Genomic DNA, 24,480 nt, shown 5'->3' with positions numbered 1-24,480 from the left:
CTTGCAGATAGTGCCCTGGCTTAGATTTAAACCAGGGATCCAGTGTTGCAAGGCAAGAGCGGTAACCACTATGCCATGAGGAAGAAAGTGCACATTTACCGGCATTTACACAATTTACATGTTAGGCCCAGTGCACACCAAAACCGCTAGCAGATCGTCAAAACGCTAGCGGTTTTGGGAGCAGAGAGCAGATATTTGGCCGGGTGCACACCAAGCGGATTTTGTATGCGATCCACCAGCCGCATCAGCCAGTGAAAACGCTTGGCTATTGTATTTCAATGTGTGGTGCACACCGGCGGTTTGAGGTTTTTTAGCAAACCGCAAACGCGCAGCAGGAGGCACGTTTGCGGCTTGGCAAAAACCTCAAACCGCCGGTGTGCACCATCCCATTGCAATACATTAGGCAAGCATTTTTCCAGGCGGATGCGGCCGGCGGATCGCTCCAAAAACCTCTCGGTGTGCACTGGGCCTTACTCAGGCAGCCTAAGTGGTGCATCTATATAGTGCATTATGCAATTTGCCGGTAATATTGCCATGCACTACCTACTATCGCTAGCAGAATATGGTGCATTGCACAGTGCTACCCGTAGTACATGGGTACTGCGAGCATTGCTATGGTAACGCACATTAAAGTAACCTGTGTTACAGGGGCATAACTACAGGGGAGCCGCCCCTAAGACTGGGGAGGGGGGGCAGAGCTTTATTGGGGCCCCAACTACTACTTCCAGGGCTGTATTTACCATAAGGCACAGTAGGCATGTGCCTACAGGCGTCTGATGATGGAAAGGTGGCTAACTCCGCTCCCCAAGTGCTTCCCTCCTTCCCTATGCTGAGTCCCAAGTGGAGCATAAATGAGAGGTTACTCACCCAGTGCTTGATATTCCACTGACAAGATCTCCCTTTAGTTGGGAGCACCTTTAGCTACCTAATACCTGGGTGCACCTCCTATAGCTGCTTAGTGTTAGGTAGCCAGAGGTACACTCAGACACCTGTGGCTACCTACACCAGGCAGGGGAAGTAAGGGAGAAGTGACAACAGGGCCAGCCTGCACATTTGATGTGTGGCTTGGTGGGAGTTTGTAGGTTCGTGAAGGGCGGAGTCTAGGGTGCTAGAACATCCGTGCCTATAGGCTCCTGTGATGTCAATCCGGGACTGACTACTTCACTCTCTCCATTAAAGGGGCTCCATCCTTCAGATTGGGTGTTTTTGTGGCTACACTTATGGGTGTGACGCTTACTATGTCCACACTTGTTTTCTGTGCCATGCAAGATGGCCCCCAGGCTGTGAGGGTCACAAGGTGTAGGAAAGGGTAGGAACATTGGGGGCCCCCGTGGTTTATAGTTACACCCCTGCCGTGCTAGCATAACAATCCTCACATTACCTATGTATTGTTGGTTACATTCATTGCACAATGCGTGGTACTTTGCTGCTGGTAATACCTCATCAGGCCCATTGTCCCTTAATTTCCAATGTTCTCTGGAGGAAGTTCCTAGACTAGATCGTGAAGCTGCCTGTGCAGCTCCCCTTTCCCTCCTCATAGAGCAGAACATGCTGCTCAGCCAGAAGCCAAAAATGTGTCTGTACAGCCGTCGCTCCAACACTGTCACCCGAAACCATTTCTAAAGATCATGTCAAGTGGCAGATGAATAGCGCGTGTACTTAACTTAATGAGGGATGCCAGACAGTGTTAATTATCCACGTAGAGCATCCTTTCTGTTGTTAATGTATCATTCTCATTGTTTCCTATGCGTATTTTGCTGAAGGCTCATGAATAGCAGGATATTTTACATTCATGACATGTAAGCTGTGCCGACAATTACAGAAATACACGCAAATCAATTAACCTTCATAGATAGCTTGGGGCTTGAATTTATATTGTTGTTTTTGTTCAATGACAGGTGCTCAGCTTCTAGCAGGAATTAAAGCGGACCTGAACTCAGAACTTCCTCTCTGCTTTAAAAGAAAAGCAACACCATAATAACCTTTAACTACTTGAGGACTGCAGTGCTAAACCCCCATAAAGACCAGGCAATTTTTTCCCTAAAAGCCACTGCAGCTTTAAGGCTGCTTACACACTAAGATGTTACAGGCGCACGTAAGTGCGCCTGTAACGCTCCCCCAACGCACAGCAATGTAACACAAGTGGGCTGTTCACACTGCCCACGTTGCGTTACATGTAACGCTGCACGTTCTGCCGAAAGTGCAGCATGCTACGGCGTTACAGCGGCTTAAGAGCCCTTAGAGCAGAGAGGACATTCTGAGTTCAGGTCCACTTTAAAGAGACTCTGAAGCCTTAAAAATTAACACTTTTTTTAGCCACACCTCTTCATAATTAATAACACTGCTAAAACGCTGCTATCCCGCGGCAAAACGAGGGCTTACTTACCTCCAAATACCAGGGCAAAAAGCCACGACTTTACCGGTAATGGATTTTGCTGCCCGGGGAGGCAGAGCTTTGAGCTGCAGCTCTGCCTCCATTCACGTCAATCCATCGCGAATCTCTGCCTCTCCCCGTCCCTCTCAGTGAAAGAAGACTGAGAGGGGCGGGGATCAGCGGGGATTGATGTATGGAGAGGCAGAGCTACTGCTCACAGCTCTGCCTTTAACAGGAAGGAGCCCCACAATTTGCCCCGGGGATTTTGGGGTGAGTAAGCCCTCGTTTTGGTGCGGGATAGCAGCGTTTCAGCAGTGCTATTAATTATAAAGCGGTCTGGCTAAAAAAAAATGTGTTCATTTTTCAGAGTCTGTAATTATTTCTTTGTTACAGCTGATACAAATCCTGCAATAATGAGAAAAAAAGAGAACACCAAGAGCCTAATATAGTGTAGTATGTACTGGTAATGTATAATTGGAAGAGTAATAATATTATTTTATACTCACAAACCAGGGTTACCAAGTAGGCAACCACTGTCAAAGCAGGTGGGGAGATTGTCCTGACTAGTGATGGTTCGGGGGGGTTCGGCCGAACATGCCCCCGATATTCGGCATGTTCGGGCCGAACCCCAAACCCAACCCGAACATGTCCCTTTGGGGCCCCTATAGGGTCCCAGCATAAATGGAGAGCATGCCCCGAGCGCGGGGGGGGGGTCGGAAATGCCCCCCACCCCTCCCCGCTAAGCTCTCCCTTCTGCTGTACCCTATAAAATTAAATAGAAGTCCCCCAAAGTACCTGTAGCAGGCTGGCAGGAAGAGGACAGCAAGCGGGCAGCCGGAGAGCATAGGCGCTAGTACCATCTGATACTTCCGCCCTCTCTCTGATGCACTTCCTGTTTACATTTGTAAGTCGCGTCAAGAGGGAGCAGAAGTACCGCGATGACGTGTACGAGGGTACACGTCATCTACATGATGACACGTACCCTCGTACGCGTCATCGCGGTACTTCTGTTCTCTCTTGTCGCGACTTACAAATGTAAACAGGAAGTGCGTCAGAGAGAGGGCAGAAGTACCAGATGGTACTAGCGCCTGTGATCGCCGGCTGCCCGCTTCCTGTCCTCTTCCTGCCAGCCTGCTACAGGTACTTTGGGGGACTTCTATTTAATTTTATAGGGTCCAGCAGAAGGGAGAGCTTAGCGGGGAGGGGTGGGGGGCATTTCCGACCCCCCCCCCCGCGCTCGGGCATGCTCTCCCTTTATGCTGGGACTCTATAGGGGCCTTTGTTCGGCCGGACACGGCTGTGTTCGGCCGAACACAGAAGGCCTGATCGGGATCGGGCAGCGTGCCCGAGCACCCTCCCGAACACCATCCGGACGAACCCGAACAGTGGGGAACACTGTTCGCCCATCACTAGTCCTGACCCCACTCAGGATTAAAAAGTCGCTCTCTGTAGTAGAAGAAGGAAGGGTACAACCCTCCAATCAAGGGTGGACTCGATGTAGATAATAGGATAACAGAGGCGCCAACAGGATAAAAAACACTAAAAGAGCTTAAAAACACTAAAAAACACTAAAAGAGGCAGTGGTGGACATACCTCCTCCAAGCAGAACATACGACTGTGGATTTTCAGTCAAAACAATTTTATTGGATACTCCAAATAAAGTGCAACGCGTTTCGCGGGGTACAAACCCGCTTCATCAGGCAATAACCGTTAGGAGTAAACAGCTGTAACAGAGACCATAGAGTAAATGGGACTGTAGTGCTTTGGCAGAATTCATTTTAATTATTCGTACATTCATTTGGCTATTAGAATACCTTAATAGCAAAAAATATGTTGCATAAATTTGCATGCATATACATAAACGTGTTCGAAATACATGCAATCAAAAATAAACAAATAAATTATGGAAATTGGTGAACATTAAACTCAAAAGTATACAATAAAACTGGTAAGTGTTACATACTGGTAAGTGTTAAATATGTGCGCACCGCACAGTCCATTTCTTTCTTTTGCTATCTAATTCCTGATGTCACTTCCTGTTCACTGTGGCCTCTTACCATTGGCTCCTGCCCAATACCCCGTCTACTTAACATGCTGAAGCAACCTCAACCAGCACAGAGGCGCTCAGTGTTGATGATACTGGCAGATGGTAAGTCCATTCCTTTCCCATAGAACTAGCAATATTTTTGACACTAATTCCTGCCACAATTCTTTACCGATTGTATTTGCAAACACAGGTTTATGTATATGCATGCAAATTTATGCAACATATTTTCATGCAACTATTGAGGTATAATCATAGCCAAATTAATGTACTTCGTACACAGGTTTATGTATATGTGTACACAGGTTTATGTATATGCATGCAAATTTATGCCACATATTTTTATGCAACTATTGAGGTATAATCATAGCTAAATTAATGTACTTCCGGTCCACCATGGCCTCCTCACATTGGCTCCCGCCTATTACTCCCTTTACTCTGTCGATTGCATGTATTTTGAACACATGTTTATGTATATGCATGCAAATTTATGCAACATATTTTTTGCTACTATTAAGGTATTCTCATAACCAAATTAATGTACAAATAATCAAAATGAATTCTGCCAAAGCACTACAGTCCCATTTACTCTATGGTCTCTGTTACAGCTGTTTACTCCTATCTGTTATTGCCTGATGAGGCGGGTTTGTACCCCGCGAAACGCGTTGCACTTTATTTGGAGTATCCAATAAAATTGTTTTGACTGAAAATCCACAGTCGTATGTTCTGCTTGGAGGAGGTAAGTCCACCACTGCCTCCTCTGTTACCAAGATGGGTTTTAAGCTCTTTTAGTGTTTTTATCCTGTTGCCGCCTCTGTTATCCTATTATCTACATCCTGCAATAAATCTGCAGTGTGTCTACTTCCTGCTTTCATGGAAGCAGACATAGGGTTACCATCCCATGTTTAGAAATTAGCTGCTCTGCCGAGGCAGCCATCTGGCACAGCTGAGAGATTAAATTACAGTTGCGATTAGTCCCAAATGAGGGGGGAATTAGACAGGCTAAACTCTCTAAATACACACAGGCTGCATTTCTTTTTGTTTTCCTTCTGTCCTCTGCAAGAATTCTGGTCCTTTCACTGCTATAGAGCCTCTGGATTAAAGTGGAATGTTGTGTTAATATGAATGCAGTGTTCCGCTGTGTCCTTCACCTGCAGTCACTCTGTATGTGAGCCGTGTGTTACTTACTATAGGACCTATTGTAATCACAGGTATTGTGCTGTAAAGTGCTTTTCCCCTGAGAGGCTGCATTGCCGTCATTGCCCATTCAGGTCATCTGAGGACGCTCAATATGGGGCTATTCATAATGCTGCCTGCATGTTCTCTATCCACAGCTGAAATATCAAGGACATAGGCGATCAATGAGAGGGACTTATTATTATTTAGTATTTATATAGTGCTTACATCTTCCGCAGCGCTGAGCGGAGTATATAGTCTTGGTACTAAAGATGGCCATACATCAGGCGACTTGGCGGCCGCTCGACCATCCAATTCAATTATTATAATCGAATCAGGTGAAAATCAGGTGAAAATTGTTGCCACCAACTCCATGCCCGACCTCCACCAAAACTGGTGACATTCATTGTTTGAACATGCTGCAAGATGTAAGGCTGTTGTGGTCAGACGAGTGCGTGGTGCTATCGGGGCGAGCGATGGACACAATGAAACCCCGACGCTGTCCCTCCCCCAATGCTCAATGCGCCCCCCGGTGCCCAGTGTACTATACATTTCCTGTGACTGTCTGCGGCTGCCGCTAGCTCCAGGCTGGGCGCTGTCCCCACGTAGTTGCCTCCGTACACGTGGGCATGTATGTGACTTCACACTCGCGCCCGTGTTACTCGGCAACCACATGGGGCGCGTGTATGGATGAAGGAGGGATCCAGGAGCCACCGTAGAACAAGCAGCGGGCGTGGAAGGTAATGTATAGCACACTGGGGGGGGGGGGGGGGAGTTTTTGATAATGTCAGGCCAGTGAGGCGGCAGATGCAGCATCACAAGGTCGATTCCGGATCAATTTCAGCATGAATTTCAGCATGAAATTGATCGAGAATCAACCTGCGGGGTATGGGCAGGGAACAGACCTCCGATCAGGTGTGATCAGAGAGAGATATGTCTCTTGGTCGATCTGCCCATACATTGGCCTCAATTCACTAAGCTTATCTCCTGTCTTTAATAACTCTTCTGAGCTGTTTCTACAGTTATCACTGTGGTGAGTGGCCATAGTGTTGGGCGAACATCTAGATGTTCGGGTTCGGGCCGATCAGGCCGAACATGGCCGCGATGTTCGAGTGTTCGACCCGAACTCCGAACATAATGGAAGTCAATGGGGACCCGAACTTTTGTGCTTTGTAAAGCCTCCTTACATGCTACATACCCCAAATTTACAGGGTATGTGCACCTTGGGAGTGGGTACAAGAGGAAAAAAAATTTAGCAAAAAGAGGTTATAGTTTTTGAGAAAATCGATTTTAAAGTTTCAAAGGGAAAACTGTCTTTTAAATGCGGGAAATGTCTGTTTTCTTTGCACAGGTAACATGCTTTTTGTCGGCATGCAGTCATAAATGTAATACATATAAGAGGTTCCAGGAAAAGGGACCGGTAACGCTAACCCAGCAGCAGCACACGTGATGGAACAGGAGGAGGGTGGCGCAGGAGGAGAAGGCCACGCTTTGTGAGACACAACAACCCAGGCCTTGCATGAGGACAAGAAGCGTGCGGATAGCATGCTTTGTACCGCCATGCAGTCATAAATGTAATAAAGATAAGTGGTTCAATAAACAGGGACCACGCGGCAACGCTAACCCAGCAGCAGCAGACGTGATGGAACAGGAGGAGGCGCAGGAGGAGAAGGCCACGCTTTGTGAGACACAACAACCCAGGCCTTGCATGAGGACAAGAAGCGTGCGGATAGCATGCTTTGTACCGCCATGCAGTCATAAATGTAATAAAGATAAGAGGTTCCATAAACAGGGACCGGCAACGCTAACCCAGCAGCAGCAGCAGCACACGTGATGGAACAGGAGCAGGCGCAGGAGGAGAAGGCCACGCTTTGTGAGACACAACAACCCAGGCCTTGCATGAGGTACCGCCATGCAGTCATAAATGTAATAAAGATAAGTGGTTCAATAAACAGGGACCACGCGGCAACGCTAACCCAGCAGCAGCAGACGTGATGGAACAGGAGGAGGCGCAGGAGGAGAAGGCCACGCTTTGTGAGACACAACAACCCAGGCCTTGCATGAGGTACCGCCATGCAGTCATAAATGTAATAAAGATAAGTGGTTCAATAAACAGTGACCACGCGGCAACGCTAACCCAGCAGCAGCAGACGTGATGGAACAGGAGGAGGCGCAGGAGGAGAAGGCCACGCTTTGTGAGACACAACAACCCAGGCCTTGCATGAGGACAAGAAGCGTGCGGATAGCATGCTTTGTACCGCCATGCAGTCATAAATGTAATAAAGATAAGTGGTTCAATAAACAGGGACCACGCGGCAACGCTAACTCAGCAGCAGCAGACGTGATGGAACAGGAGGAGGCGCAGGAGGAGAAGGCCACGCTTTGTGAGACACAACAACCCAGGCCTTGCATGAGGACAAGAAGCGTGCGGATAGCATGCTTTGTACCGCCATGCAGTCATAAATGTAATAAAGATAAGTGGTTCAATAAACAGGGACCACGCGGCAACGCTAACCCAGCAGCAGCAGACGTGATGGAACAGGAGGAGGTGCAGGAGGAGAAGGCCACGCTTTGTGAGACACAACAACCCAGGCCTTGCATGAGGACAAGAAGCGTGCGGATAGCATGCTTTGTACCGCCATGCAGTCATAAATGTAATAAAGATAAGTGGTTCAATAAACAGGGACCACGCGGCAACGCTAACCCAGCAGCAGCAGACGTGATGGAACAGGAGGAGGCGCAGGAGGAGAAGGCCACGCTTTGTGAGACACAACAACCCAGGCCTTGCATGAGGACAAGAAGCGTGCGGATAGCATGCTTTGTACCGCCATGCAGTCATAAATGTAATAAAGATAAGAGGTTCCATAAACAGGGACCGGCAACACTAACCCAGCAGCAGCAGCAGCACACGTGATGGAACAGGAGCAGGCGCAGGAGGAGAAGGCCATGCTTTTTGAGACACAACAACCCAGGCCTTGCATGAGGACAAAAAGCGTGCGGATATAGCAGCAATGCTTTTTGCCGCCATGCAGTCATAAATGTAATACAGATGAGAGGTTCAATAAACAGGGACCGGAAACGCTACACCATCCCAGATGTTCATTGGTCATGTTACTTGGTTGGGGTCCTGGAGTGTTGCGTAGTCGTTTCCAATCCAGGATTGATTCATTTTAATTTGAGTCAGACGGTCTGCATTTTCTGTGGAGAGGCGGATACGCCGATCTGTGACGATGCCTCCGGCAGCACTGAAACAGCGTTCCGACATAACGCTGGCTGCCGGGCAAGCCAGCACCTCTATTGCGTACATTGCCAGTTCGTGCCAGGTGTCTAGCTTCGATACCCAATAGTTGAAGGGTGCAGATGGATTGTTCGACACAGCTACGTCATCTGACATGTAGTCCTTGACCATCTTCTCCAGGCGATCGGTGTTGGAGGTGGATCTGCACGCTTCCTGTTCAGTGGGCTGCTGCTGCATGGGTGTCAGAAAATTTTCCCACTCCAAGGACACTGCCGATACCATTCCCTTTTGGGCACTAGCTGTGGCTTGCGTTGTTTGCTGCCCTCCTGGTCGTCCTGGGTTTGCGGAAGTCAGTCTGTCGGCGTACAACTGGCTAGAGGAGGGGGAGGATGTCAATCTCCTCTCTAAAGTCTCCACAAGGGCCTGCTGGTATTCTTCCATTTTGACCTGTCTGACTCTTTCTTCAAGCAGTTTTGGAACATTGTGTTTGTACCGTGGATCCAGAAGGGTATAAACCCAGTAATTGGTGTTGTCCAGAATGCGCACAATGCGTGGGTCACGTTCAATGCAGTCTAGCATGAATTGAGCCATGTGTGCAAGAGTCCTACCAGAATCCTCATCATCCTCTTGTGAGCGTTGTGATAGTTGTTGTGATGCATCATAGTCATCACCTTCCTCCTGGTCTGCTTCTGCTGACCATTCGCGCTGAATTGTGGAAGTCCAACGTGCACCGCTCTGGCCCTCGTCAGTGGTGGCATGAAATTCCTGCTCCAACTCCAGCTGTTCCTCCTCCTCTTCTTCGTCATAGCTGCTGGGGCCAGCGTTCCCTGAGGCGGATGGCCTGATGTTGGTACCATCACGCTGATCGTTTTCTCCTTCAGATTCCCCCAGTTGCATCATGACAGCTGTTTCCTTGATTTTCAACATTGACCTCTTCAGTAAACACAGCAGTGGTATGGTAATGCTGACTGAAGAGTTGTCACTGCTCACAAGCAACGTGGATTGCTCAAAATTTTGGAGGACTTGGCAGAGGTCCAACATGTTGGCCCAATCGGATCCACAGAAGCTTGGCAGCTGTCCGGATGCGCCTCGGTACTGCGCCGTCATGTACTGGACCACTGCACTCTTCTGCTCACAAAAGCGTGCTAGCATGTGCAGCGTAGAATTCCAGCGCGTAGGGACATCACACAGCAAGCGATGGTGGGGGAGATTGAAGCGCTCCTGCATCTTGGCGAGTGCCCCCGAAGCAGTACTGGAATTTCTACAATGTTTGGCCACTCGACGCACCTTCAACAGAAGATCGGCCACGCCTGGGTATGTCCTCAGGAACCGCTGAACTACTAGGTTCATCACATGCGCCAGGCAAGGGATGTGTGTCAGCTTAGCCAACCTTAAAGCGCGAATGAGATTACTCCCATTATCACACACAACCATGCCCGGTTTCAAGTCCAGCGGTGCCAGCCACAAATCCGTCTGTTCCTTTATTCCCTTCCAAATTTCCTCCCCTGTGTTCTGCTTATCCCCAAGGCAGATCAGCTTCAGCAACGCTTGCTGACGCATGCCAACAGCTGTGCTGCACTGCTTCCACGATCCTACTGCTGCTGGGTTAGCGTTTCCGGATGAGGTACAGCTTTGAGATGCGTTGGAGGAGAAGGAGTCAGAGAGGTAGGTGCTGCTGTTGTTATCCAGTGGGAGGGACGGCGGTGCAGCTGTTTGCGGTGTGGGCAACACCCGCGCCGTAGCAGGTGAGGAATCGCTGCCAGGCTCCACAAGGTTCACCCAGTGCGCGGTAAGGGAGATGTATCGACCCTGTCCGAACGCACTCGTCCAAGTGTCAGTGGTGAGGTGAACCTTGCAGGCAACGGCATTCTTCAAGCTTCGGGTTATTTTGCTGACCACGTGCTCATGCAACTCAGGCACTGCAGAGCGCGCAAAGTGGTAGCGGCTGGGAACCACGTAACGTGGGATGGCCACTGACATCATGCCCTTGAAGCTGTTTGTCTCCACCACTCGACATGGCAGCATTTCGCAGGCCAGAAGCTTGGCTATGCTGGCTGTTACTGCCACGGCCCGGGGGTCATTTGCTGGCAATTTCCTCTTGCGCTCAAACATCTCCGACACAGACAACTGAACCGTAGCGCTGCACACGGAAGGGCTGTTGGTTGTTGTGTTTGATGAACACTGGGAGACCTCAAGAGCACTACTCCGGAAAGTGACAGTGTCAGCGTCGTCTGATGTTTGTGAATGTTGTGAACCACGCAATGGCTGGGCTACTGCTGCTGCTGAGGCGGGTCTGGTGGTGAGTCTGGTGAACCCAAGGGAGGCAGTGTTGCTGGTACCCTGTCCTGCCGCGTTTGCCCACAGAGTGGGATGTTTGGATAGCATGTGGTGGCTCATGCTGGTGGTGGAGAGGTTGTTAATACTTTTCCCCCTGCTCAGGCGGGTCTTGCACACCTTGCAAATCGCCATGGTAACATCCTCAGTGCAGTCTTCAAAGAAAGCCCAGACTTTGGAGCACCTGCCTCCTTGCTGGCGATTTCTGTTTGCTCCTCTTTTGCCTCTCACTTGAACTTCCACGCTTGTGGTGCCTGAAATTGCGCGCCGCCTACCTTGTGGCACAAGGCGAACTCGTGCAGCAGTGGGTTCTTCAACAGACTCATCTGTGCTGCTGCTACGACGGCGATGTTCTCGTTCACAAACAAAATCTGGGTCTCTGTCCACATTGTCCATACCCTCCTCTTCCATCTCCTCAAACTCGTCATATGTCATTGTGGGGGGCCGCCGCCGTGGAGTAGAGCTCCCCAGAACAACCTCTGCGCAGCTCACTCCAACGTCGTCTTCCAGATCTTGTCGGCCGACCTCCTGCAATTGCAACCCCTCCTGCCCAACTTGCTCTGGGATTTGGGTTTCCGAGTCCTCCTCGGACTCGCCTTGTATTTCAGTGCGCGGTGCATTTCCCACAGTTAATGGTTGTGAATCCGGGCACAACATTTCTGGCTGTTCCTCCATTGACCTTTGAAAGGTGGAAGTTTGTTGGGCTGGGAATAGCTCCTGCGAATACCCCATTGTGTCCTGAGGTAATTCATCGGACTGGTTATCTGGCAGTTGTGTGCGTGGTGTCGCTGCCGGTTGTGTCAGCTTTGTGCCCACTGGCTCCTTGTAACTGGCTGAGGACTCGGACCTCGTGCGTGATGTGCTGGTGCTGCTTAACCCACTGCTGGACGCTTGAGAGGTCATCCAAGTAATTATCTGCTCCTGTTCTTTTGGATCTGTGAGGGTTGTTGTCCTGGACAACATGGGCGGTATTGAGTGGGTTTTCTTGGGTGCTCCCCTGTGGCCTGTACGTGAACCGTCAGGGGAAACACCTCTTCCCTTTCCCCTTCCTCTTTCACCGGATTTCTTCCTCATTTCACTTATCCTTACAGTACAGTGGCAGTACAGAAATGCTATACAGTACCACTATTCCCAGCAGCGACACAGAGCACAATGCTATACAGTGGCGGGTGAGCGGTGTACCACTATTCCCAGCAGCGACACAGAGCACAATGCTATACAGTGGCAGGTGAGCGGTGTACTACTGTTCCCAGGCCCAGCAGACACAGAGTGGAAGTAAACACAATGCTATATAGTCTGGCTGAGCGGTGTACACAGAGTGGCAGTACACACAATGCTATAAAGTCTGGCTGAGCGGTGTACACAGAGTGGCAGTACACACAATGCTATATAGTCTGGCTGAGCCGTGTACACAGAGTGTCAGTAAACAATGCTATATATAGCGTGGCTGAGCGAGGTACACAGTGGCAGTACACACAATGCTATATAGTCTGGCTAAGCCGTGTACACAGAGTGTCAGAAAACACAATGCTATATATAGCGTGGCTGAGCGAGGTGCACAGTGGCAGTACACACAATGCTATATAGTCAGGCTGAGCCGTGTACACAGAGTGTCAGTAAACAATGGTATATAGTCTGGCTGAGCGGTGTACACAGAGTGGCAGTACACACAATGCTATATAGTCTGGCTGAGCGGTGTACACAGAGTGGCAGTACACACAATGCTATATAGTCTGGCTGAGCGGTGTACACAGAGTGGCAGTACACTCAATGCTATATAGTCTGGCTGAGCGGTGTACACAGAGTGGCAGTACACACAATGCTATATAGTCTGGCTGAGCGGTGTACACAGAGTGGCAGTACACACAATGATATATAGTCTGGCTGAGCCGTGTACACAGAGTGGCAGTACACACAATGCTATATAGTCAGGCTGAGCCGTGTACACAGAGTGTCAGTAAACAATGGTATATAGTCTGGCTGAGCGGTGAACACAGAGTGGCAGTAAACACAATGCTATATATAGCGTGGCTGAGCGAGGTGCACAGTGGCAGTACACACAATGCTATATAGTCAGGCTAAGCCGTGTACACAGAGTGTCAGAAAACACAATGCTATATATAGCGTGGCTGAGCGAGGTGCACAGTGGCAGTACACACAATGCTATATAGTCAGGCTGAGCCGTGTACACAGAGTGTCAGTAAACAATGGTATATAGTCTGGCTGAGCGGTGTACACAGAGTGTCAGTAAACAACGGTATATAGTCTGGCTGAGCGGTGTACACAGAGTGGCAGTAAACACAATGCTATATATAGCGTGGCTGAGCGAGGTGCACAGTGGCAGTACACACAATGCTATATAGTCAGGCTAAGCCGTGTACACAGAGTGTCAGAAAACACAATGCTATATATAGCGTGGCTGAGCGAGGTGCACAGTGGCAGTACACACAATGCTATATAGTCAGGCTGAGCCGTGTACACAGAGTGTCAGTAAACAATGGTATATAGTCTGGCTGAGCGGTGTACACAGAGTGTCAGTAAACAACGGTATATAGTCTGGCTGAGCGGTGTACACAGAGTGGCAGTAAACACAATGCTATATATAGCGTGGCTGAGCGAGGTGCACAGTGGCAGTACACACAATGCTATATAGCCAGGCTAAGCCGTGTACACAGAGTGTCAGAAAACACAATGCTATATATAGCGTGGCTGAGCGAGGTGCACAGTGGCAGTACACACAATGCTATATTAGTCAGGCTAAGCCGTGTACACAGAGTGTCAGAAAACACAATGCTATATATAGCGTGGCTGAGCGAGGTGCACAGTGGCAGTACACACAATGCTATATTAGTCAGGCTAAGCCGTGTACACAGAGTGTCAGAAAACACAATGCTATATATAGCGTGGCTGAGCGAGGTGCACAGTGGCAGTACACACAATGCTATATTAGTCAGGCTAAGCCGTGTACACAGAGTGTCAGAAAACACAATGCTATATAAAGCGTGGCTGAGCGAGGTGCACAGTGGCAGTACACACAATGCTATATTAGTCAGGCTAAGCCGTGTACACAGAGTGTCAGAAAACACAATGCTATATATAGCATGGCTGAGCGAGGTGCACAGTGGCAGTACACACAATGCTATATTAGTCAGGCTAAGCCGTGTACACAGAGTGTCAGAAAACACAATGCTATATATAGCGTGGCTGAGCGAGGTACACAGTGGCAGTAAACAATGCTATATATAGTGTGGCTGAGCGAGCGGTGTACTACTGTTCCCAGCAGCGACACACAATGACTGGGGGGGACCCTGGCTAGCGTGGCTGGAGAGCGAACTACCCTGCCTGCCTACCCAAAGCTAAACCCACAGAGAAATGGCGGAGATATGACGTGGTTCGGGTATTTATTTACCCGAACCACGTGACCGTTCGGCCAATCAGAGCGCGTTCGGGCCCAAACCACGTGACCCGTTCGGCCAATCACAGCGCTAGCCGAACGTTCGGGGAACGTTCGGCCATGCGCTCTTAGTTCGGCCATGTGGCCGAATGGTTTGGCCGAGCACCGTCAGGTGTTCGGCCGAACTCGAACATCACCCGAACAGGGTGATGTTCTGCAGAACCCGAACAGTGGCGAGCACTGTTCGCCCAACACTAAGTGGCCATTGTCTGATATATGGGAACCTTAACTGTCCCTCAGAGGGGCTCACAGTCTATTCACTACCATAGTAGTTTTATCTTGCCTTGTTTGGTTGTAGATCACATGCACATCTCAAATTCATCAGCTGTTACAAATAATTGTCTCATTTCTAATTTGCCACCAATTTGCAATAGGAAATGACCATCTCATCAATTGCCTCTAATCAGGAAGAATGCTAAGTTTTCATAACACTACACTGGCACAACATTCAGTGATGGCAGTTACAGTGTGATCGATAAGAGAGTACATCGAGGGCAATGTCAGCATTTAGAGAAATCAATCAGAAAAAGTTACAGTGGCCATTACTGACCTAGCTATTATTACGATTGATTTTTGTAGAACCATTACCTTCTGTGGTGCTGTACAAAGTATGACACAAACTTATGAGCATAATACAGAGGTGGAATACAACGCAAACGTAATGCTGGGGATACACGGTACGTTTCTGTACTGTGTATCGAGTGCCCAGCTGATAATTTCCGACAGGTCCGATGACCCGCCGGATCGATTCCCCGCTCGATCCTCGCGGGCGGACAATAGCGGGGAGTCGAGCGGAAGATAAGTAAGCGCCCGCGGGGATGAGCTGGAATCGATCCGGACGGTGGTGGGGGTCGATCCGGCGGCTATTCGAGCTGCCGGGTCGACCCATGTATTCCCAGCATAACAATAACTTATATAGACATATCTAACAAAGCATGCAGCAGCTGCAAGAAACACAGTGCCTGATGCATGAAACCACGGTAACTACTGGGCACATGGGTAACACAATGTTTGCTGTGGTAGCACATGTTAAAGGATACAAAAGAAAAGCTTTACTCACCTGGAGCTTCTTCCAGCCCCTAGAAGTCTATCTGTCCAGCGTCAAAGTTCTGCCCTGCTTCTGGCTGCCTTTGTCCCCTCTGTAAGATCCCGACCCGCGGCTGGGTCTTGGTTTTCTGTGCATGCACACCGCACGCCTCTCGTGATTGTGTACCCATGGCCAGGAGCGCTATGTGCTTGGGCAGTTCAAGGATTGATCACAAGAGGCGTGCAGTGTGCAAGCCCATGCGCAGAAGACGCAAGAACTAATCATACACCGCTGAAGCTGTTTGCAGCTAGATTTGCTATGTAAACTATCTATACTTTATATAAGACTAGCTGATTGCCCGGCGTTGCCCGGGTATGTATTTGGCTGGTGTTGACTCCGCCCACTTTTCCTGACCCTAACACACAATGACTCAATGACCTAGTTTGTGAGCTTTGCATTGTTTGGCATCAATAATTTGCATTGAAATGAAACAAATCTGATTGGCTGTGGCTCCACCCTCTTTTCTGAATTTGAACCCCAGTCACTCAATGGCCAACTGTACCAGGTTTTAAGCTTGTGTCCTTAACAGTGCAAGAATGGTAGCAATTGAATATTCCCCTTGAAAAGCAATAAATGAATTTGGATTGGCTTTTGTAGGCTCCACCCACTTTTCTGAATATTAATCCCAGTCACCCAGTGACCAACTGTGCAAAGTTTGAGAACCCTGCCGTTAACAATGTAAGAATGGCTGGAGTTTACATTTTCCCTGTGAAATTTGTATTTGTGTCCGCCCACTGATGACCCAGCATTGCCTGGGTATGTATTTGGCTGGTGTTGGCTGTGCCCACTTTTTCTAACAGTAACAGACAATTACTTAATTACTCAATGACCACATTTGTGAGCTTTGCAGTCTTTGGCATCAATAAGTTGCATTGAAATGAAACAAATCTGATGGGCTGTTTGTGTCTCCACCCCTTTTCTGAATTTGAACCCCAGTCACCCAATAAATAACTGTACCCAGTTTGGGGCTTGTGCCATTAACAGTGCAAGAATGGCAGTAATGAAATATTCCCCTTGAAAATCAATAGATGAATTTTGATTGGCTTTTGTCCACTTTTATGAATAATAGCTGATGAATCGGCATTGCCCGGGTATGTATTTTGCTGGTGTTAGCTCCGGCCACTTTTTCTAACCCTAACACACAAATCCTCAATGATCAAGTTTGTGAGCTTTGGGGTCTTTGTCATCAATAATTTGTATATTCCCATAGAAATTAAACACAGATTGGCTGTTTGTGGCTCTGCCCCTCTCTGGCATTTGAACCCCAGTCACCCAATGACCAACTGTAGCAGGTGAATTTTGATTGGCTATTATAGGCTCCACCCACTTCCCATAATATTAATCTCAGTCACCCAGTGACCATCTGGGCAAAGTTTGAGAACCCTGCCAGTAACAGTGTAAGAATGGCTGCAGTTTTCCCTAGTGAAATTTGTTTTTGGCTCCGCCCACTTTTTGTAACCTTGACACACAGTCACTCAATGACCAAGTTTGTGAGCTCTGGTGTCCTTGGCATCAATTTGTAATTTACCAGTAAGATGAAACAAATCGGATTGGCTGTTTGGAGCTCCACCCCTTTTCTGAATTTGAACCCCAGTGACCCAATGACCAACTGTAGCAGGTTTGAGGCTTGTGACATTAACAGTGCAAGAATGGCAGCAATTTAAATATTCCCCTTGAAAATCAACAGGTGAATTTTGATTTTCTTTTTAGGCTCCACCCACTTTTCTGAATATTAATCCCAGTCACCCAGTGACCAAGTTTTAAACTTTTGGGTTCCTGCCATCAAAATTGTGTGAATGGAAGCAGTTTATCCAATAAAGTAATCTGATTGGCTGTTTGTGGCTTCACCCCTTAGTGGATTCGAACCCCAGCCACTTCATGACCGACTGTAGCCGGTTTGAGGCTTCTGCCATTATTAGTGTAAGAGTGGCAGCAGTTTCAATATTTCCCTTGAAAATCAATAGGTGAATTTTGATTGGCTGTTGTAGTTTTCACCCACTTTTCTGAATATTAATCCCAGTCATCCATTGACCAACTGTGTCACGTTTGAGAACCCTGCCAATAACAGAATGGCTGAAATCAATCTAACAAATTGGATTGGCTGTTTGTGGCTCCACCCCCTTTAGTGAATTTGGACCCCAGTCACCTATTAGGCAAGAGACCTCTGCCATTAACAGTGTAAGAATGGTAGTAATGTAAATATTCTCCTTGAAAATCAATAGGTGAAATTTGATTGGCTGTTGGTGGCTCCACCCACATTTCTGAATATGAATCCCAGTCACCCAGTGACTAACAGTACCAGGTTTGAAGCATTTGCTATTAACTGCGCAATGCTGGGTACACATGTTGGGATTTCCCGCTCGATCCGTGGGATCGATTGGATCGATTCGATTATTTCCAACATGTTTGATCGGGTTTCGATGGATACTTAAAGAGAAACTTAAGTCAAGTATAAAAAATGAGATTTACTCACCTGGGGCTTCCCTCAGCCCCCAGCAGCCGATCGGTGCCCTCGCAGCCCCGCTCTGACGCTCCAGGACCCGCCGGCGAACACTTCCGGTTTTGCCGTCACCGGCCGACAGGCATGGGAACGCGAGTGATTCTTCGCGTTCCCAGCCTGTATATCACCCCCTATGCTGCTATTGCGACCAGCTGGCTGCAATAGCAGCATAGGGGGTGATATACAGGCTGGGAAGTTTCCCTTCAATATGCAAAATCGACGGCTGTATCCATCGAAACCCAATCGAACATGTTAATCTAATCGATCCAATCGATCCTGCGGATCGAGCGGGAAATTGCAAAGTGTGTACCCAGGATAAGAATGGCAGCAATGTAAATCTTCCCTTTGAAAATCAACAGGTGAATTTTAATTGGTTGTTGTAGGCTCCTCCCACTCTCTTCAATATTCATCCCATTCACCCAGTGACCAACTGTGCAAAGTTTGAGAACCCTGCCAGTAACAGTGTAAGAATGGCTGCAGCTTTTCCTAGTGAAATTTATTATTATTTATTTTTGGCTCCACCCACTTTTTGTAACCTTGACACACAGTCACTCAAAGACCAAGTTTGTGAGCTTTCAGGTTCCTGGCATCAAAAATGTGTGAATGGAAGCAGTTTATCCACCAAGAAAGTCTGATTGGCTGTTTGTGGCCCCGCCCCTTTAGTGAATTTGGACCCCAGTCACCCAATGACCGACTGTAGCAAGTTTGAAGCCTCTGCCATTAACAGTGTAAGAATGGAAGCAGTTTTAATATTCCTCTTGAAAATCAATAGGTGACTTTTGATTGGCTGTTGTAGGCTCCACCCACTTTCCTGAATATTAATCTGATTCTCCCAGTGACCAAGTGTGCCAAGTTTGAAAACCCTGCGATTAACAGTGTAAGAATGGCTGCAGTTTGCATTTTTCCATTTAAAATGAATGTCTGAAATTTCATTGACTGTTTTATGCTCCGCCCACTTTTCCTGGATTTGTAACCTCGGTCACCAAGTGACCAACTGTGCCAAGTGTGGGGACTCTGGCTCGATTACTATGAGAATGGCAGCCTTTTTCATTTTTTCCATTCACTTTAATGGGTGGAATCTGATTTGCTGTTTGTAGCTCTGCCCAGGTAAGCAGGGGGGACGCGAGACCCCCAGAACCTATCATCCCAGGTAGTAAGGGATCTGTGTACCAAGTTTCGTTCAAATCGGTCAAGCCGTTTTCACGTGATCGCGGCACATACACACACACATACACACACACACAAATCAAATTTCAACAGCAACTGGTCTGAGTGTATTAAGTGATAAAGATGCTAATCCTGCATTCAAAACTTGCAAAACTTTTTCTGCTGTTATGGTTTGGAGTTATCACATACTTTAGGAGGACTGGCCCTAGTGCCAAACAGTGCCAAAGATCTGAATGCTGGGAGTTCTTTTTATCTATAATATATTCCTCCTCTTCCATTTATTTCCCTGCCTAGCTTTCTTATCTGAAACACCTTTGCTCACTTGTGTTTACAAGCAAGGCTGAGGTGACTCAGCGATTGGAGGATGAGACAGTGCAGTTCCTAGTATACACCTCAGTGGGAGTGTCTGAAGACTCTGGGAGGAGGGCAGCTAATGAACACACAATGAGCAAGAGAAGGGAGGGGGGAAAAAAGAGTCAGGGAGGATATGATGTCAGCATTAGCTTGGCAAGATGGCCACTGCCTAGAATAGGATTTTCTGCTTTTCCTTAATAACATTCACAGGAATCATTACGTGGACAGCACAATACATCTGTTATGCAATCAGAAGTAGTATTTATCTACTTATATATGTATTTTTTATATCTAGGTTAGCATGGGTGTCGCTTGTTCTTTAAGGGTGGAGATACCTTGGGGGCCCCTACAGGCTCTGGAGCCCTGGGGCGATTGCCCCCTTTGCCTCTATGGTAGCGCTGGCCCTGAATGTATAAATGGCTTAAAGCAAACCTGAAGTGAGAAAACTCACTTCAGGTTTAATACCTTTGTGAGTAGAGGAAAGGCTCTGAATAGCATAGAGCTTTCCCATTCCTCCGTTCAACCCGGTGTTGTCCTCTGGTGTAGCTCTTTGATCCTCTGGCTCATGTCACCAAGTAGTTCAAAGGACAAGCGCATCCCCAGTACGGACCCAGTGCACGCCGAGTGGAGATAGTCTTGTCCTCAGAGGTACTCTGGGATATGCGTAGTTCCGAAGAGCTCTTCGACCCTACAAGTTTTCTCACGTCAGGGTTTACTTTAAAGCTTCATACACACGACTGACTTAAGTCGCCCGATAACGACCGCATCAGCCGACAGTCAGGCTTTTGTACAGCACCCGACGCCCAACCCGCTAGTGATCCGCCTGATGGATGTATCCCTACCCAGAGATGCCAATACCCACAATGATCCCATTGTTCGCGCCACTCCCCTGCCTGCATTGTGACGTCACGCAAGCGCCGCTCATCCCTCCTCCATAATCCCCCTGCCCCCCCTCCTCTCCCGTATAGTAACACAGCACGTCGCCAGCTACACAGTTGACACAACTGTGTTTAGCAGGTCTCAGCGATGTCACCCAAGGGAATCTGCTCCTGATCCCTGACAAGCAACATGTGTTGAGCATGTGGACGAGCCATAACACACAGGTACAGGTTTACAGAAGGTCACCAACTTCAGAGGGATGAGCTATTCCTCAATAATGATATAGGAACACACGATTATACTGTGCACTCAGATAACCTCTGTGGATCAGAACAGGTACAGAACATATTTCATGCCACAGAATGTTCATATCCAACCGGCCTTCAGTTCCAGGCACGAGCAGTGTGGTAGGAGGCCCAAATCAATAGTTCAAATTTGAAATTTAGTGTATCTTATTCCATTTGACCACACATCCTCTTGGGTTGAAAAGCTTTGATGTCTGAACACTAATTGAACCTCATTCAATTATCTCCAGAATTCTTTAAAGAGAAAAATTGATTAGATACCAATTACTCATGGCAGGCTGCTAACTAGAGCCCTTCAAATTATTCCATTTTGGATTTGTTGACTAATGCTAACTGACGGCTTGAGGTCTAGTTTGCATGTCTTGCCAAGGTCGTGACATTGTACCACAGGAGGGAGATAAACTAAAGAGCTACAATCCAACCACAAATTATTTTAGCTTCAGGCAGTTTAAAAATAAGTTAGGACTTCTTTGGGGATCTTTTTGCTATCTCTGTTTTTCATTTCTTGTCCTGGGACATCTTAGGACCTCAAAGGCATTAATAGGCAGGACAGAAGGAAAACATAGAATAATGCACCATGTATGTATTTACACTGTCTGATGGATGGGCACCATTTGTTGTACGCATGGAAATTTTAGCAGGCTTTTGCGAATACTGTATGCCCCATTATATGGCCAGGCAAAGCGATATTTGGCCAGGCTGTCAAACATGACATCACTCAAGCTGAGCAGGATGGGAAAGACAAAGGTCCCCTATAGTACTGTAGCTCTTCTTATCAGCTGTTTGACATTCAGTGAAGTGTGATGTTAATCTTCCTTCCTGCTGCTTTATGTTATTCACAGGTAATTTCACTGCCGAACGTCTGACTTTGATGGAACCATTGATGAAAATTCTCATTGATTTTCAACAAAGAAATAGATAATGTTATGCTTTCGTTGACCTTTTAGGACCTCCAACATCTTCAAAAGAACCCCAGGCAGCGGAAAGAGAAGACTGTCCTTTCAGAGGTTTTCTATCTCAAATCTGTCAATTCCGTGTCTTGCTGGGTTCCAAAAGATGTCTAAAAAAAAAAAAAAAGAAAAATTAGACCAAAGTTCCTATTCTTTCACTTTTTAAACTTGATATAGTTACAGCACTGCGGAAAATACCTTAGCGCTATTTAAATACATACTACTAATAATAAGAATTATTACTACTGTTTGCTGTGAGAATCATTTTACATAATTAAAATGACACAACAGAACACCCAGAGAGCTCACGGTGACCCAGAACCACTAGGAAAGTATAAAGGGCTAAAATGGACCAAAAAACACGTCTCACCTCATCCATCGGCTTCAGCGGTGATCAGAGACCTCTCCTCTCACTGCTCTACTAGTGCCGGCTTTTGCTGATGACGCAATCAGCAGAAGATGGCACTGAGGGAGTGGTGAGAGATAGGAGAGGTCTCTGATTGTCGCTGGAGCCGATGGGTGAGGTGAGACATGCTGCTGCTGCTTCCTATAACTAGACATTGGAGAGCGGAGGAGGACAGGGGGAGCAGTAGACACATGAGAGATAGAAGGGGACACATGAGGGACAGAAGGGGGGGTCACATGGGGGATGCAGGACGACATGAGGGCACAATAACAAGGGAGCACATCTACAAGACCCTCCTGGACCAGGATGCCCATATGCAATTCACTTTTTCACCCGAGTTTTCTCCTAGGTGAAATTTTCAAACTTGTCAATAAAATGGCTTTTAAACCACCAGCAAGCAACCAAATACTCAAATTAATTTTGATAGTACTTTTTCAACTACTTTTTGGTACTTTACCCTGCAAAATGCTATAAAGTTATTATAAATTTAAAATGAAAAATTCTCTCCTAGGAGAAAAAGTGAATTGCATATGGGCCCAAGTTTAATATATTTTTTCTCATTATATTTGCCCTATAAACCTAGGTGCGTCTTATAGTCCAGAATGTCTTATTTGCTGAAAAATATGGTAATTTTTCCTTCATAAAGCAGAAGGTATTTGCGATAATTCAGCTTAAAGTAAGTGTGGCTTTCCATGATGCATCACTTCAAACTATGCAAATCATCTCTATGTTTGGTTTTAAGGGCATATAGAGATGATTTGCATATTCAGGAGTAATGCATCCTGGGAAATGACACCTGGACATAGCTGAATTATTACAAATAGCATCTGTTTTAAAAAGACAAAATTATAAAATGGTACCAAGATTTTAAATTGCAATACGTGGTGACGTGAAGGCCCCAGCTGGCCTCACACAATATCGAGAATAAATAATATATGCTTGAATGGAAATCCGCAATAAACTATAATATGTCCAGAAGGGGGCACCATGGTTGTCATGGGAGCCACAAGGAGAAGGCAAGGAGGACAGCAGCATTCAAGTTCCACAAAAGGGTAGGAAAAGACAGCTCAACAGAAAGGTGGGGCACACCTCTCTATCAATTTCTTGTCCATGTATTGGTGATATATATATATATATATATATATATATATATATATATATACACACACATACGCACGCACACATACATACATTCAGTGCGATCCTAGCAATACTTTTCTTAAATTAGCACCTGTATGAGGATAGCACCTGTACTGGGAAAGGTACCTCTATTGTTATATTATCACTTTACTCCATAGCAATGCAGTTTTTATAAATAAGTAATATTACAAATTATTGCACTGTGTTAATAGTATAGTATATGTCTATGTGTGTGTGTGTGTGTGTGTGTGTGTGGAGGGGGGAGTTACCTTGTCTGGGGCACCAAATAGGTCAGGAACGGCTATGGTTACCAGGGCTGTGGAGTCAGAGTCGGGGCAATTTTTGGGAACCTGGGCTCATATGCAATTAACTTTTTCTCCTGACCTATCTCCTAGGTGATGATTTCACAAGTTGTCAATTAAATGCCCTTTACACCACCAGTAAGCAAGAAAATACTCAAAATAATTTTGATAGTACTTTTTCACTTACTTTCCGGTGCTTATTTAGTTGAGTAAATGCTGAAAAATGATTTGAGAGAAGATAAAAAATTATCTCCTGGAAAAAACTCAGGAGAAAAAGTTAATTGCATATGGGCCATGGAGTCAGAGTTAGTTGTTTCATTAACTGAGGCGTTGGTGTTGGAGTCAGATGATTTGTGTACCCACTCCATAGCATTGCAAGGGCTGTGGGGTTGGAGTCAAGGAGTTGGAGCAATTTTGGGTACCTGGAGTCGGAGGTTTCATAAACTGAGGAGTTGGAGTCAGATGATTTTTGTACCGACTCCACAGTCCTGTCGGTTACACACATACTCATGCTAGGCCTGCTTGTAGAACCTATCAGCACACAAATACCTTTAATGAACATTGCAGAGAAAAAAGGTCCTCTGGAGGCCAAGTAATCCTCGTGTATGAAGCTCCTCTCAAGCCAACTCAAGTGCAAATGGAACTATAGAGAAAAGGAAGGCCAGATTCCAAGAATTCATGCGTGCTTCTTTAAAATTAAACCAGGCTTTGTCGCCAGGCATGTCTTCATCTATGGTTCTCCAGCAAAGGCAACAAAAGAGCTCTCCTGT

The 24,480-nt window shown here is 47.0% G+C and overlaps 1 long non-coding RNA gene across 5 annotated transcripts in view; it reads right to left on the bottom strand.

Annotated features, from left to right (window-relative positions):
- Positions 1-21,256: 21,256 nt before the first annotated feature.
- LOC137571269 (uncharacterized) overlaps positions 21,257-24,480 on the bottom strand; it is a 72,408-nt gene continuing 69,184 nt past the window's right edge. The window contains exons 5-6 of one of the 5 annotated variants that reach the window (XR_011031318.1): positions 24,260-24,480; positions 21,257-21,972 (exon numbers count right to left, since the gene is read on the bottom strand). This is a non-coding gene — a long non-coding RNA (uncharacterized lncRNA). The remainder of the gene's footprint in view (positions 21,973-24,259) is intronic. The other 4 variants (XR_011031320.1, XR_011031316.1, XR_011031319.1 and 1 more) reach the window with 4 other exon arrangements.

This window comes from Hyperolius riggenbachi, chromosome 4 (assembly GCF_040937935.1).
Source record: "Hyperolius riggenbachi isolate aHypRig1 chromosome 4, aHypRig1.pri, whole genome shotgun sequence".
In the NCBI taxonomy this organism is placed as follows: Eukaryota; Metazoa; Chordata; class Amphibia; order Anura; family Hyperoliidae; genus Hyperolius; species Hyperolius riggenbachi.
Note: the sequence above shows the minus strand (reverse complement) of the source record. Positions and strands in the feature narration are given on the sequence as shown.